The following is a 15,573-nucleotide window of genomic DNA, read 5'->3' as shown; positions in this document are numbered from 1 at the left end:
GTTTCTACGATTCTGTTCTATGATTTCCATTATTTGATAATGCTTACTTCTAATTGGATATCATGATCACTGAATATTGTGAAAATCATTCAGGTAAAATCCAGGTTCAGCATTCTCGGTGGAGAAACAAGCTTCTGCCCTCTTCCTTTCCAGTCCTAATGAAGGGCCTCGGCCTGAAATGTCGACTGTTCATTTCTGTCCATTGATGCTGCCTGACCTGCTGAGTTCCTCTAGCATTTTGTGTTCATTGCTCTCAGCATTCTGAGTACAAACCTTAAATTCACCTGTTTAAAATCTTTTTACAATTACTGTCTATGGTGGAATAAATCAAAAGTGGTCCATTGAACGCTGAATGAGTTACCAGTAGATGCAAGGACTTATAATCTATGTTGGTATCAGATGTTACACATTGGGAAAGATCTTCATGTGCTCAATATATACTGCAATTGTAAATTTGGAGTTTATACATACACTTACCATTTTGTTAGAGGAAATCTTTCCACTCATCGCAGATGCCACACAACAATCTCCAGAGCATAATGTTATTTTTGGATACTTTCTCTTTTCGGTTTGATTCACAGCATTTCCTGGAGCTGGACCTTGTCCCCTGACACTATAATCCTAAAGCTAAATATTTATTGAACATCTGGCCTTTGCAGAGAGCCAATTATCTTGCATGCAGTAATCTCCTTGCCCGATGATATCTTTCTATAATTTCACTCCCTTTGGATTGGCAGAATTAAAGAAACAGCAGAAAATCTACTGGCTAAAGCAAGCTGAAATGTTTATTTCCAATTAAATTTCAAGAAAATATTAAGTGCAAAAGAATGTAGCTGACATTTGAGTATAAAGATTATAACATAAATCATAAAACAATAAGGCCTTTGGAAAACAATAGAATGGTCTTGGCCTTCTTTAGCAAGTCCTATGTCTGAACAAATCTCAAAACTCAAGTGAATTGCTGGATTGAAATACCTTGCAGTTCAAACCAACTGGGACAAAAGACATCTCTGTCTTGGGAAATCTTTAATATTTAGCTTCTCCTGCAAAAGCAAATAATGTTTCATAAGCATATGAGATAGCTTTTGGATCAGTGAAGTCGCCCTAACTTCCTGCTGGCTTTCAAAGAAATAGTAAACAATGCTAAATGCAATTTTCTAATAAGAAAATACAATTATTTTATTCCTATCACTGTTATTTTGTGGATCAGCAAAATGGTTGAATATAAGCTGCAAGTAACTGTCTGTCCATGGTTAGGTATCCCTCGCATTTAAAACAATATTGTGATGCATAAGTTTTATTTACATAGTCACCAGGATCATCCTATTTTTATCAAGTTTTTCACCAGCTCTTCATAGTGAAAGATAAAATTCAGTAAATTACTGGCCAATGAATTGGAATTCTCAGTTAAATGCGACTCTTACACCATATGATTTTGGGCTTAGAAGTATTCATGTGTAAGTTTAAGGGAATAAAATAATTTTTAATCGGTATTTTCAGATAAAACTTTAAAGTTTATAAATACAAAACAATTACCTGTAATATAAATGTAAATATAATGACCAGAAGCTGCTGCAAGGTGGTGTGCCCCATTCTCTTTTGCCCACCACCTTCCCTAATTCTTAGTGAAAAATCCCTTCCATTGTAACAGTCATAGCAATGAACTTCCACTGTTTCAACTGTTCTTTTTCTGAGCCAGAGGTGTTGAGTAACATTGCAAAAAGGTGAATCTCAACAGTAAAATTGTGCATTTGTTATTGAGTACCAGCCCTAGGTTTCTCAGGTGGAAACATGTTCAAATCCAGCAACAATTTGAAATTCAAAAGGAGGTTGAATAAGGTACTTAAAAAAGGAGGTGGATAAATTACTCACCTGTTCTACCCTTCACCTGGATTCCCCTTGCTTGCAGGCTCTTGGTCCATTTGTTCCCATCAGCTCTTTATACTGGCCATCTCCCCTCTACCTTTCTGTCCAGATAGAGGATGTTGACCTGAAATGTCAACTGCATATTTTCGTCCACAGATGCTGCCTGACCCTCTGAATCCCTCCAGTATTTTGTTTGTTGCACCAGGATATTGCCTGGATTAAAAAAGTATTAGCTATAAGGAGAGGTTGGACAAACTTGGATTGTTTTCTCTGGAGTGTTAGAGGCTGAGGGGCGACCTGATAGAAGTATATAAAATGATGAAAAGCATGTATAGAGTAGATGGAGGTTTTTTCCCCAGGGTGGAAATGCCAAATACTAGAAGACAAAGGTTTAAGATAAGAGGGGGAAAATTTGGATTAGTGGGTGCCTGGAACCAAGGGAGGAGGTGGAAACGATGTAACATTTAAGAGGCACTTCAGCATGTACATGAACAGAATGGGGTTGGAAGGATATAGACCATGTGTAGGCAGATAGGATTAGATTAAATTGGCATCATGTTCAGCACAGACATTGTGGGCTGGAGGGCCTATTCCTGTGCTGGACTGTTCTATATTCTCTGTTCTGGTGGCTACAAATGATACAGTTATAAAATCAAAGCTAAATACCGCAGGTGCCGGAAATGACTGAAATGCTCACCAAGTCAAGTTGCAGCTATGGAGAAAGAAACAGAGTTAATGTTTTACGGCATTGAACTTTCATTGGAAACAAAAATGTTGGTGATGAAACTGGTGTTAAACAAGCCCGGAGGCTGACATGTGATAGTTTGGAAGAGAAGTAAAGAGAATCCTTGCAACAGGGTGGTGGGCAGGTGGGATTCAGAGTCATGGGATGAAGGTTCAAGGCAAAAAGGGTGGTTATCGCATAAGAAAAGAAATGAAATCTGCTTTTGTAGGAGCTGTGAATGACCACTAGGGAATCATTATCAGACTCTTCAGTTGAAAAAATAACAGTGGTGATGATCTGTTAAAATCAATCCTGAGCTTGGAAGGCTGTAAGTGGAAAGATATGGTGCTGTTTCTTGAGTTTCTTGAAAGGACAGGTGTTGCATCTCTTCCAGTTGCATGGTAAGGTGCAATGGGACAGAGGGTGGTGGGTTGATTTATGCATTAATTGCCCATTGAACTCAGTACTGAGAGTCAATTCTGATAATCAATGATAAAAGTATCTTTTTAATGATACAGTGATAGTTAATGATAGCCAAGGAGTGACAAGTTGTGATATCCCATCCCTTCAATAGTAAATAGTGGCTGGAAATTTCAAAGACATCAGAGAGGAAATTTATCTTGAGCATTAATGCGTATTGACCTGTGCTGTGACAGTTGCCCATATCACTCTCTGCCTGATATTCAATTTCATTGACTGCAATGTAACAGAATCTGACTGCATGTCTAACTAGAATTTTGTATCTTTTCTCTCAACTGTCCAAAATGCATTTCTGCTGGACAGTTCTTTTATTTTGTTATTTTAATATTTACTTTTCCTTTCTGTCTCATCCTCTCTTAATTCCGTCTTTGGTCTCACTATTTCTCATTTATAACTGATCTGACTCTATTTCACTTTCCTTATCAGTTATTATTGGCATTGGTATTAGTTTATTATTGTTACTTGTACCGAGGTACAGTGAAAAACTTGTCTTTATACTGTTCATACAGATCAATTTATTACACAGTGCATTGAGGTAGTACAGGGTAAAAACAATAACAGAATACAGAGTAAAGCGTCACAGCTACAGGGAAGTGCATTGTAGGTAGGCAATAAGGTGCAAGGTCATAACAAGGTGGATTGGTCAAGAGTCCATCTCATTATATAATGGAACCGTTCAATAGTCTTATCACAGTGGGATAGAAGCTGTCCTTGAGCCTGGTGGTTCGCTGGCTGCTTCACCAAGGCAGCGAGAGTTATAGACAGAGTCCATGGAGGGGAGGCTGGTTTCCATGATGTACCATCACTTCTGTGAAGTGACATTACTCTGTTCATTCCTCAGTTCTTAAATTTTAAGCAAATACATCCATTGACAAGAACATTAACTGGACAAGTCACATAAATATTGTGGCAACAAGAGTGGTGCAGAGACTGGGTATCCTGTGCCAAGTGACACAATTCCTGATACCACAGGGTGTTTCCACTGTCCACAAGGCACTTGTGATTCTTGCCTGGAGGAGGCCAACACCGTCAACTCTCAAGAAGATCAACACCATCCAGGACAAAACAGCCACTTGAATGACATTCCATTATTATCCTAAGCATTCCTTTCCTCTACCAGCAACAGACTTTGGCTGTAGTGCATACAATCTATAACGTTCTCAGTGGCTGCTCATTCAATCCTATAACTTCCACCACCAAGAAGGACAAAGGCAGCAGAAGCACAGGAACACCACTGCCTGCAGGTTCCCTTCCAAGCTGCAATTGGTATTGGTATTGGTTTATTATTGTCACTTGTACCAAGGTACAGTGAAAAACTTGTCTTGCATATCGATCGTACAGGTCAATTCACTACACAGTGCAGTTATATTGAGTTAGTACAGAGTACATTGATGTAGTACAGGTAAAAACAATAACAGTACAGAGTAAAGTGTCACAGCTACAGAGAAAGTGCAGTGCGATAAGGTGGAAGGTCACAACAAGGTAGATCATGAGGTCAGAGTTCATCTCATCATATAAGGGAACCGTTCAATAGTCTCATCACAGTGGGATAGAAGCTGTCCTTGAGCCTGGTGGTACGTGCCCTCAGGCTCCTGTATCTTCTACCTGATGGGAGAGGAGAGAAAAGAGAATGACCCAGGTGGGTGGGGTCTTTGATTATGCTGGCTGCATCGCCAAGGCATCGAGAGGTAAAGACAAGTCCATGGAGGGGAGGCTGGTGTCTGGGATGCGCTGGGCTGTGTCCACAACTCTCTGCAGTTTCTGGCAGTTCTCGGCAGAGCAGTTGCCGTACTGAGCCGTGATGCATCCAGATAGGATGCTTTCTATGGTGCATCGATAAAAGTTGGTGAGTGTCAGAAGGGACAAACCGAATTTCTTTAGCCTCACTTCATCCTGCCTTGGAAATATATCGCTGGACCTTCAATGCTACTAGAATTCCCTATCCCACAGCACTGTGGGGATACATTTACCGGAAGTCTGCTGTGATTCAAGAAGCTGGCAGATCACCAATTTCTCAAAAGCATTTATGGGTGGGCTAGAAAAGATGGTCTTGCTAGCAATGCTTAGCTTGCAAAGAAAAATAAAAACACCTAAGGTCCCAGATAGTCTTCTGGCTTTTGGTGCATTGTTATCCACTCACAACATGTTAGAAATCAAAATATTTTTGGGCTTAAGTAAGAAGAATACCAACAACTTGTATTTATAGCTCCTTTGACTTACCTAAATATGCATTGATAAAATAATTGACGTTGAACTGCATAAGCAGATATTGGAGAGGATAACCAAAGCTAGTTCACAGAAGCAGGTTTTATCAAGTCTCTGAGAAGAGGAAGGAAGCAATGGAAAGAGGTATTGGAGGAGAATCCCAGAGGTTGGGGCTTGGCAGCTGCCCGTGCAGAAGTAATTGAATTCAGCAATGAGCAAAAGGTCAGAATTAGAGAAGCAAAGATATCTCAGACAAGAAAAGATTATAGAAATCTGGCCAGGTATTAAAAACATGTTCTGACCAACTGGCTGGAGAGTTCAAAGACATCTTCAAGTTCTCACTGCTTCAAAAGGGCAGCGATCATATCAGTGCCCAAGAAGAGCAGGGTGAACTGCCTCAACAACTATTACATGTTAGCACTCATAGCTACCATAATGAAGTGCTTCAAGAGGTTGATTATGGCTAGAATTAACTCCTGCCAGAGCAAGGACCTGAACCCACAGCAACTTGCTTACTATCACAACAGATCTACAGCAGATGCAGTCTCATTGGCTCTCCACTTGGCTTTGGAGCACCTAGACAACAGCAAAACATACGTAAGGCTGTTGTTTATTGATTGTAGCTTGGCGTTCAACACCATCATCCCCTCAGTACTAATCAACAAGCTTCAAAACCTCGGCCTCTGTACCTACCTCTACAACTGGATCCTTGACTTCCTTATCAGGAGATCACAGTCAGTTCGGATCGGCAGTAACACCTCCTCCTCATTGACTATCAACACAGGTGCACCTCAAGGTTGCATGCTTAGCCCACTGCTCTACTCTCGCTGCACTCATGACGATGTGGCTAAGCTCAACTAAAACACCATCTATAAATTCGCCAATGACATCACTGTTGTTGGTAGAATCTCAGATGGTGATGAGGAGGCTTACAGGAGTGAGATAGATCGGCTGGTTGAGTGGTGTCGCAACAACAACCTCACACTTAACGTCAGCAAGACCAAGGAATTGATTGTGGACTTCAGGAAGGGGAAGTCAGGAAAACACACACCAGTCCTCATTGAGGGGTCAACAGTGCAAAAGGTGAGCAGCTTCAAGGTCCTGGGCGTCAGCATCTCAGAGTATCGATCCTGGGACAAACACATTGATGCAATCATGAAGAGGGCACTCCAGTGGCTCTACTTCATTAGAGGTTTGAGGAGGTTTGGTATGTCACCAAAGACTCTTACAAATTTCTACAGATGTATGGTGGAGAGCATTCTGACTGGTTGCATCACAGCCTGGTATGGAGGCTCCAATGCATAGGATTGCAAGAAGTTGCAGAGGGTTGTAGACTCAGCCAACTCCATCACGAGCACAACCCTCCCCAGCATCGAGGACATCTTCAAGAGGCGGTGCTTCAAGAAAGCGGCATCCATCATTTAAAGAGACGGCATTAAATATTGCAAAAATTAGTGGGAAGCTAATGGATTAGGAAGCTTTTAAAAAACAACAGAAGGCAACTAACAAAGCAATAAGGGGAGAAATGATGAAATATGAAGGTAAGCCAGCAAATGATATAAAAGAGGATACTAAAAGTTTTTTCAGATATATAAAGAGTTAAAGAGAGGCAAGAGTGGACATCGAACCACTGGAAAATGATGCTGGTGAGGTAGTAATGGGGAACAAAGAAATGGTTGACAGACTGAATAAGTGTTTTTCATCAGTCGTCACTGTGAAAGACACCAGCAACGTGCCAGAAATTTGAGAGAGTCAGGGTCAGAAGTGAGTGTAGTTGCTATTACCAAAGAGAAGATGCTTGAGAAGCTTAAAGGTCTGAAGATGGATACTTCACCTGGACCGGACAGACTACACCCCAGGGATCTGAAAGAAGTAGCTGAAGGGATTGCAGTGGCATTGATAGTGATCTTTCAAGAATCACTGGGCTCAGGAATGGTTCCAGAGGACTAGAAAATAGCAAATGTCACTCCTCTCTTTGAGAATGGAGGGAGGCAAAAAACAGGAAATTATAGGCCAGTTAGCCTGACTTGAAAGGTTGGAATTAAATAGGCCTCAGTCAGCATAGTTTCCTTAAGGGGAGATTTTGCCTGACAAATATGTTGGAATTCTTTGAGGAAGTAATGGGCAGGATAGACAAAGGAGAGACCGTGGATGTTGTTTACTTGGATTTTCCCAAGGCCTTTGACAAGGTGCCACGCATGAGATTGCTAAACAAGATGGGGTCCTACGGTATTACAGGAAAGGTACTAGCATGATAGAAGATTGGCTGATTGGCAGAAGGCAAAGAGTGGGAATAAAGGGGGCCATTTATGGTAGGCTGCCGGTGACTAGTGGTGTTCCACAGGGGTCGGTGTTGGGTCTGCTACTTTTCACATTACATGTTAATGATCTGTATGATGGAATTGAGGCCTTTGTGGCCAAGTTTGTGGATGATACAAAGATAGGTGGAGGGGCAGGTAGTGTTGAGGAATCAAGGAGTCTTGAAAAGGACTCGGACAGGTTGGGAGAATGGGCAAAGAAATGGCAGAAGGAATACAGCATAGGGAAATGTATGGTCATGCACTTCGGTAGAAGGAATAAAGGCATCGACTATTTTCTAAACAGGGATCAAATTCAGAAATCGGAGGTGCAAAGGGACTTGGGAATTCTAGTGCAGAATTCCCTAAAGGTTAACTTGCAGGTTGTGTTGGTAGTAAGGAAGGCAAATGCAATGTTAGCATTCATTTTGAGAGGACCAGAATAAAAGCAAGGATGTAGTGCTGAGGCTTTATAAGTCATTGGTCAGACCATATTTGGAGTATTGTGAGCAGCTTTGGGCCCCATATCCAAGGAAGGATGTGCTTGTGTTGGAGAAAGTCCAGAGGAGGTTGACAAGAATGATCCCAGGAATGAAAAGGTTAATGTATGAGGAGTGTTTGATGGTTCTGGGCCTGTACTTGTTGGAGATTAGAAGGATGAGGGGGCATCTCATTCAAACTTAACGAATATTGAAAGGTCTGGATAGAGTGGACATGGAGAGGATGTTTCTAGTAGTCTAGGACCAGAAGGCACAGCCTCATAATAGAAGGGCATCCCCTTAGAATAGAGATGAGGATGAATTTTTTCAGCCAGAGGATGGTGAATCTGTGAACTTCATTGCCACAGACAGCTGTGGAGGCCAAGTCATTGGATGTATTTAAAGCAGAGGTTAATGGGTTCTTGATTAGTAAGTGTGTCCAAGGTTATAGGTCAAAGGCAGGAGAATTGGGTTTAGAGGGAAAATAAATCAGCCATGATCGAATGACGGAACAGACTCAATGGGCTGAATGGCCTAATTCTGCTCTTATGTCTTATGATCTTATGGTCTAAGGACCCTTACCATCCGAGACGTGTCCTCTTCTCATTACTACCATCGGGGAGGAGGTACAGGAGCCTGAAGAACCACACTCAACAATTCAGAAACAGCTTCTTCCTCACGGCCATCAGATTTCTGAACGGTCTATGAAGCCATGAACACTACCTCATTATTCACTTTTTTTGCATAATTTATTTATTTTTGAAATTTATAGTAATTTTATGTCTTTGCACTGTACTGCAGAAAAACAAGAAATTTCACATGATATAAGTCAGTGATAATAAATCTGATTCTGATTCTGAAAAATAGGGAAGGGATATCATGGAGAGATTTGAAAGCAATGGTGAAAGTGTTGAAACAAAGTTCATGCTTAATCTGTATCTAATGGATCAGCAAGCAGAGGAATGACAGGTGAATGGAACCATGCATGAAGTACAGATGGTAGCAGAGGTCTCGGTGATCTCAAGTTTAAAGAGGGAAGGATAAGAGTTACCAAAAAAAACACTAATGAAGTATCTATACGGAGAAATGCCTCTTTCCAGCAAGTCTTATCCCAATTAACATATACCACTGCAAACAAACTGGCAAAACAGATGTGCTTAGCTGCTGTTCATTGTATGTTCTATCACTTTGTTCATGAATCATAATTTCATAATTAGTGTGACCAAAAGTAACACTTACAAAAATGTCAGAATTGGATCTTTATTTAATTTTAAAGTTCTGATACCTTAAAAAAAATGATTATGACATTTGTACAAATGTGTTCTTATTATTGACCTATTATGTAGTTGTTAAAAAAAACATGTATACCACTACTGTATAGTCTGAGTTAAAATGCACAGAACACAGAAGTGTTCTGACAGATCCAGCCTTCCACGCTATGTGATATTAGAAGTCCTGAAGGGAGTGACTGGGTAGGAAGACTTGACATTATCCAGCTGTGGACGGCACTTATGGGCCAATCAGTACAGTTATATTTTGTTTCTGTGGCTGTAATCCTCAGTCTATCACTTCTGTCTAGCCTGTCAGTTCCATAAGATTAATGCAAGTGACCGCCACAGAAAAAAATCTCTCCTAGATGCTGAATGCTGTTTATCACCAAAACAATGGTTCAGAGATTCTTTTAGATTAGTCTTTTACAACCTTCAAATGCCCACAATAATTTCACAGATCTCCTGATAATGTTAGAATTTTAATTTCCCAAAAGATTGGTTTCCTTGGAACAGTAACATTGCTCAAGTTCATCAAAGTTTGCTCACTCTCAAAAAAAACAAATGGCAATGGATTTCAAATAAGATTTCCTTGTACACAGCACATTTTGGCAATCAACATTGCACTCTTCTGTATCTCTCATGAGAATTCTTATTTGGCATTTGTCAATTGCAAAACATTTAGACTGCTTTATTGTGTTGCTTAAATGTACAATTGTTATCCATAGCTTAATGATAAAGAATTACATCTCCCTATTTCCTTCTGTTAGCTGGCTCTCGAGCTCACATTATACTTAAGGTCTGTTTATAGATGGCACTAGACAGTGACAAGGAAAGTGAAAGTGGGTTTTGATTTTAAATTGAAGAATGAAATGCTAATTTGTTACATTCAAAATTAATTAATCATCCATCGAGTTGAGTGATCAGATTGTTGCAATAGTGCAAGTACATCTGAAGACATATGGTGTGGATGCAGCCACGACAAGAGTTTGAATAGATGACTGAATGATTTGTGATACATTTACAATCGCCACCTGCAACAATCCCAGGAATGGATCAATTGCTTTCAGAAATGAAATAGGATTAGCTTTTTCTGAGTTAGATTCCACAAACTTATTGTCCCAATCAATGTCTCGATCAGCAAGCACATTTAAGCATGCCATTTAAATGCAGTCAGAGAAAGCACCATTTAATCACACCACTGTCAAGTTGCTTAGACTATTATTTTTCACTCTAAGTAGCAGAGACATGGAAAAAGGTGTAAATCCAGCAAATTGGCGATCACCATCAACTGCAATGCTGGCCTGAGCAACAATAATAGACTTTCATTGGTGAGATAGATTCTATCAGGCAGAGCAACACAAATACCACAACTCGTGGCTAACTCACTTCATAGAATAATAGTGATGGAAGACTGTTCATGCTGCAATCTACTCTAAAGTGTTCATGCCCAATGCAGGTTGTCCAAGTTAAGGATATATGTGGGAGTTTAAGTTTAACCACTATTAGAGGGGTGCTTTAAACAGAGACATATTAAATATATTAATGGATGTATATTCTTCATGTGCTTTACAATTATAGGTATGGGGTGGTTTGTGTTGGTATTGGTATTGGTTTATTATTGTCACTTGTACCGAGATACAGTGAAAAATTTGTCTTGCATACTGTTTGTACAGATCAACTCATTACACGGTGCAGATACATTGAGTTAGTACAGAGTGTATTGAGGTAGTGCAGGGTAAAAACAATAACAGAATACAGAGTAAAATGCCACAGCTACAGGGAATTGCATTGCAGGTAGACAATAAGGTGCAAGGTCGTAACAAGGTAGATTGGTCAACAGTCCATCTCATCATATAAGGGAACCGTTCAATAGTTTTAGCACAGTGGGATAGAAGCTGTCCTTGAGTCTGGTGGTGGGGCCTTTGATTATTAAATTTTAAATTTTTAAAAATTTTATTTACAGCGTGGTAACAGGCCCTTCCGGCCCAACGAGTCCGCACCGCCCATTTTAAACCCAAATTAACCTACCCATACGTCTTTGGAATGTGGGAGGAAAACAGAGCACCCGGAGGAAACCCACGCAGACACGGGAGAATCTACAAGCTCCTTACAGACAGCGACGGGAATCGAACCCTGATCGCTGGCGCTTTAATAGCGTTGTGCTAACTGCTACGCTACCGTGCCACCCTGCTACACCAAGCTGCTTTGCTTCACCAAGGCAGTGAGAGGTATAGACAGAGTCCATGGAGGGGAGGCTGGTTTTCGTGATGCACTGGGCTGCGTCCACAACTCTCTGCAGTTTCTTGCGGTCCTGGGCAGAGCAGCTGCCATACCAAGCCGTGATGCATCCAGATAGGATGCTTTCTATGGTGCATTGATAAAAGTTGGTGAGTGTCAAAGGGGTCATGCCAAATTTCTATCACTGTTAGCCTTTCTCTGTTCATCTTTGGTCCCAGGCCAAGGGAGTAGACTGTGCACACATAAAACAAAACAGGAGCAGAAGTAGGCCACTTGGCCCCTCAAGCCTGTTCAAACATTCAATATGAAGATGGCTGATTTATGTTGGCCTCAACTCCTCTTTTGTGTCAGTCCCCCATAACGGACAATTCCTTGGTCTTTCAAATATTTATCTGTCTCCACCTTAAATATATCTAATGATCTGGCCTCCAGCACCTTCAGGTGACAGAGAATTCCAAAGACGCATGAGACTGCAGATGCTGGAATCTGGAGCACCAATCTGATGAAAGAACACAACGGGTCAAGCAGTACCTGTGGGAGGAAAAGAATTGTTGACATTTCGAGTCGAAACCCTGCATCAGGACTGAGAGTGGACAGGTGAGATAGCCGGTGTAAAGTGGAGAAGGGGAGTGGTGAGAAAGGAGTCCAAGGCAACTGGCGGACTGAGGAGGGGCGTGGGATGATAGGTAGTGCCAGGAAGGCGAGGTAAGTGGGGGTGGAGCTGTGACACAGTGGCAGGTGTAGGCAAAGAGAGAGAGGAAAAAGGGAAAAAACAACAGATGAAGCAAGGTGGGGGGAGGTGCGTGTGAAGATGGGAGACAGCTGCTGGAAGAAGATAAACAGGAACACAAAGCACTGGATTCAGATAAATAAAGGATGTGAGAATGGGAACCCTTAGGGGAGAGGTGAATGGCAGTTGGAACCAGATTGTTGGCAGGTCGGGGGGGGGGGAATGGTTTGAGGTGGTAACCTGTGTGTGAAGTGGGTGAATGGAACCAGGAGGAGGAGGCGGACGAAGATGCATGAAGGGGGGGGTTGGGGTGTGTGTGGGAAAGGGACAAAAATGGGAGGACCAGAGGAAGATCATAAGGAGAGGGAGAAAGGGGGAAAAAGAGGGAGGAGGGGAAAAATAAAGGGGTTACCTAAAATTGGAAAACTCAATACGTGTGCCATTGGGTTGCAGACTACCCAGGCAGAATATAAGGTGTTGTTCCTTCAGTTAGCATCGGGCTTCATCCTGGCAGTAGCGAAGGCCAAGGATGGACAGGTCAGTTTGAGAATCGGAAGGGGAGTTGAAATGGTCCGCAACTGGGAGCTTGGGATGGCCATTGAAGAGGTGTTCTGCAAAACAGTCGTCCAGTCTGCGCTTGGTCTCACCAATGTAGAAGAGGTCACATCGGGAGCACCAAATACAGTCGATGAGGTTGGAGGACCTAAACAGTCCCTCACCTGGAAGGACTGTTTAGGTCCCTGGATGGTGGTGAGGGAGGAGGTGTAAGGACAAGTGTTGCATCTACTGCAAGGGCAGGGGAAAGGTTAGAGAGGGATGAGTGGAGAGGGATCACCGGACAAGGTAGTCACGGTGGGAGGTGTCCTTGTGGAAAACAGGAAGGGGTGGGGAGGGGAAGATGTGGCTGGTGGTGGGATCTCATTGCAGCTGGCGGAAATGATGAAGGATGATATGCTGGATGCGGAGGCCTAGAGGGTGAAAGATGAGGACTAGGAGAACTCTATGTCTGCTTTGTCTGGGAGGAGGCATGGTGAGGGTACAGTGCTGGTGCCCATGGCTACACCTTTTATTTGCTGAACGTGAGAGGAGTCAAAAGAGAAGTTGTTCAGAGTAAGAACAAGGTCAGCCAGGTGGCTGAGAGTGTTGATGGAGGGGAACTGGTTGGATCATTGTTGTTGAAGAAGAGGAGGGCTTTAAGACCTTCCTGATGGGGGGATGGAGGTGTATAAAGACTGGACGTACATCGTGAAGATGAGGCAGTGAGGGTTGGAGAATCGGACGTTGTCCAAATGTTGGAAGGCATGCAAGGTTTCTCAGATGTAGGTGGGAAGGGAATGTACAAAGGGAGACAGGATAGAGTCGAGATATGAGGAGATGAGTTCGGTAGGGCAAGAGCAGGCAGAAACAACAGGCCTCCCAGGACAGTCCTGTTTGTGGATCTTTGGTAAGAGATAGAAGCGGGAAGTGCGGGGTCGAGGCACTTCCCGCTTCTATCTCTTACCAAAGATCCACAAACAGGAGGTCTCCTGAAGTAATGAGATCTGTGACAGTGCGGGAGATGATGGTCTAATGTTTGTCAGTGGAGTCAGAGGTCCAGGGGTTGGTGAGAGGCAGTATCCAAGAGCTGTCGTCTGACCTCTGCAAGGTAGAGGTCAGTCTGCCAGACTACAACGGCAACCTCCCCCCCCCCCGCCCCCCCCCACCAACCTTGTCTGTGGGTTGGAGCTTTGTAGTTGAAGAAATCCAGGGATTTACTATCCTCTGAGAGAAGAAATTTAGAAACATAGAAACAGAAAAACTACAGCACAATTCAGGCCCTTTGGCCCACAAAGCTGTGCCGAACATGTCCCTACCCTAGAAATTACTAGGCTTACCCATAACCCTCTATTTTATTCAGCTCCATGTACCTATCTAACAGTCTCTTGAAAGACCTTATCGTATCCACCTCCACCACTGTTTCTGACAGCCCATTCCATGGACTCACCACTCTCTGAGTAAAAAACTTACCCCTGACATCTCGTCTATATCTACTCCCCAGCACCTTAAACCTATGTCCTCTTGTGGCCACCATTTCAGCTCTGGGGAAAGGCCTCTGACTATCTACCTGATCAATACCTCTCATCATCTTATACACCTCTATCAGGTCCCCCCTCATCCTCTGTCTATCCAAGGAGAAAAGGCCGAGTTCCCTCAGCCTGCTTTCATAAGGCATGCTCCGCATTCCAGGCAGCATCCTTGTAAATCTCCTCTGCACCCTTTCTATGGCTTCCACATCTTTCCTGTAGTGAGATGACCAGAACTGAGCACAATACTCCAAGTGGGGTCTGGCCAGGGACCTATATAACTGCAACAATACCTCTCGGCTCCTAAATTCAATTCCCCGATTGATGAAGGACAATACACCATATGCCTTCTTAAGAACAGAGTCAACCTGCGCAGCCACTTTGAGCATTCTATGGACTTGGACCCCAAGATCCCTCTGATCTTCCACACTACCAAGAGTCCTCCCATTAATACTATATTCCGCCAACATATTTGACCTACCAAAGTGAACCACTTCACACTTATCTGAGTTGAACTGCATCTGCCACTTCTCAGCCCAACTTTGCATCCTATCTATGTCCCTCTGTAACCTCTGACAGCCCTCCGACCTATTCACAACACCCCCAACCTTCGTGTCATCTGCAAACTTACTAACCCACCCCTCCACTTCCTCATCCAGGTCATTTATAAAAATCACGAAGAGTAAGGGTCCCAGTACAGATCCCTAAGATACACCACTGGTCACTGACCTCCACTCAGAATACAACCCTTCAACAACCACCCTTTGCCTTCTGTGGGCCAGCCAGTTCTGGATCCACACTGCAATGTCCCCTTGGATCCCATGTCTCCTCACCTTCTCCATAAGCCTTGCATGGGGTACCTTATCAACAGCCTTGCTGAAATCCATATACACTACATCTACTGCTCTCCCTTCATCGATGTGTTTAGTCACATCCTCAAAAAATTCAATCAGGCTCGTGTTTAGTCACATCCTCAAAAAATTCAATCAGGCTCGTAAGGCAGGACCTGCCCTTGACAAAGCCATGCTGACTATTCCTAATCATATTATACCTCCCCAAATGTTCATAAATCCTGCTTCTCAGGATCTTCTCCATCAGCTTACCAACCACTGAGGTAAGACTCACTGGTCTATAATTCCCTGCGCTATCCCTACTCCCCTTCTTGAATAAGGGAACAACATCCGCAACCATCCAATCTTCTGGAACCTCTCCTGTCTCCA

Source organism: Pristis pectinata, chromosome 2, assembly GCF_009764475.1.
Source record: "Pristis pectinata isolate sPriPec2 chromosome 2, sPriPec2.1.pri, whole genome shotgun sequence".
Taxonomy (NCBI): domain Eukaryota; kingdom Metazoa; phylum Chordata; class Chondrichthyes; order Rhinopristiformes; family Pristidae; genus Pristis; species Pristis pectinata.
Note: the sequence above shows the minus strand (reverse complement) of the source record.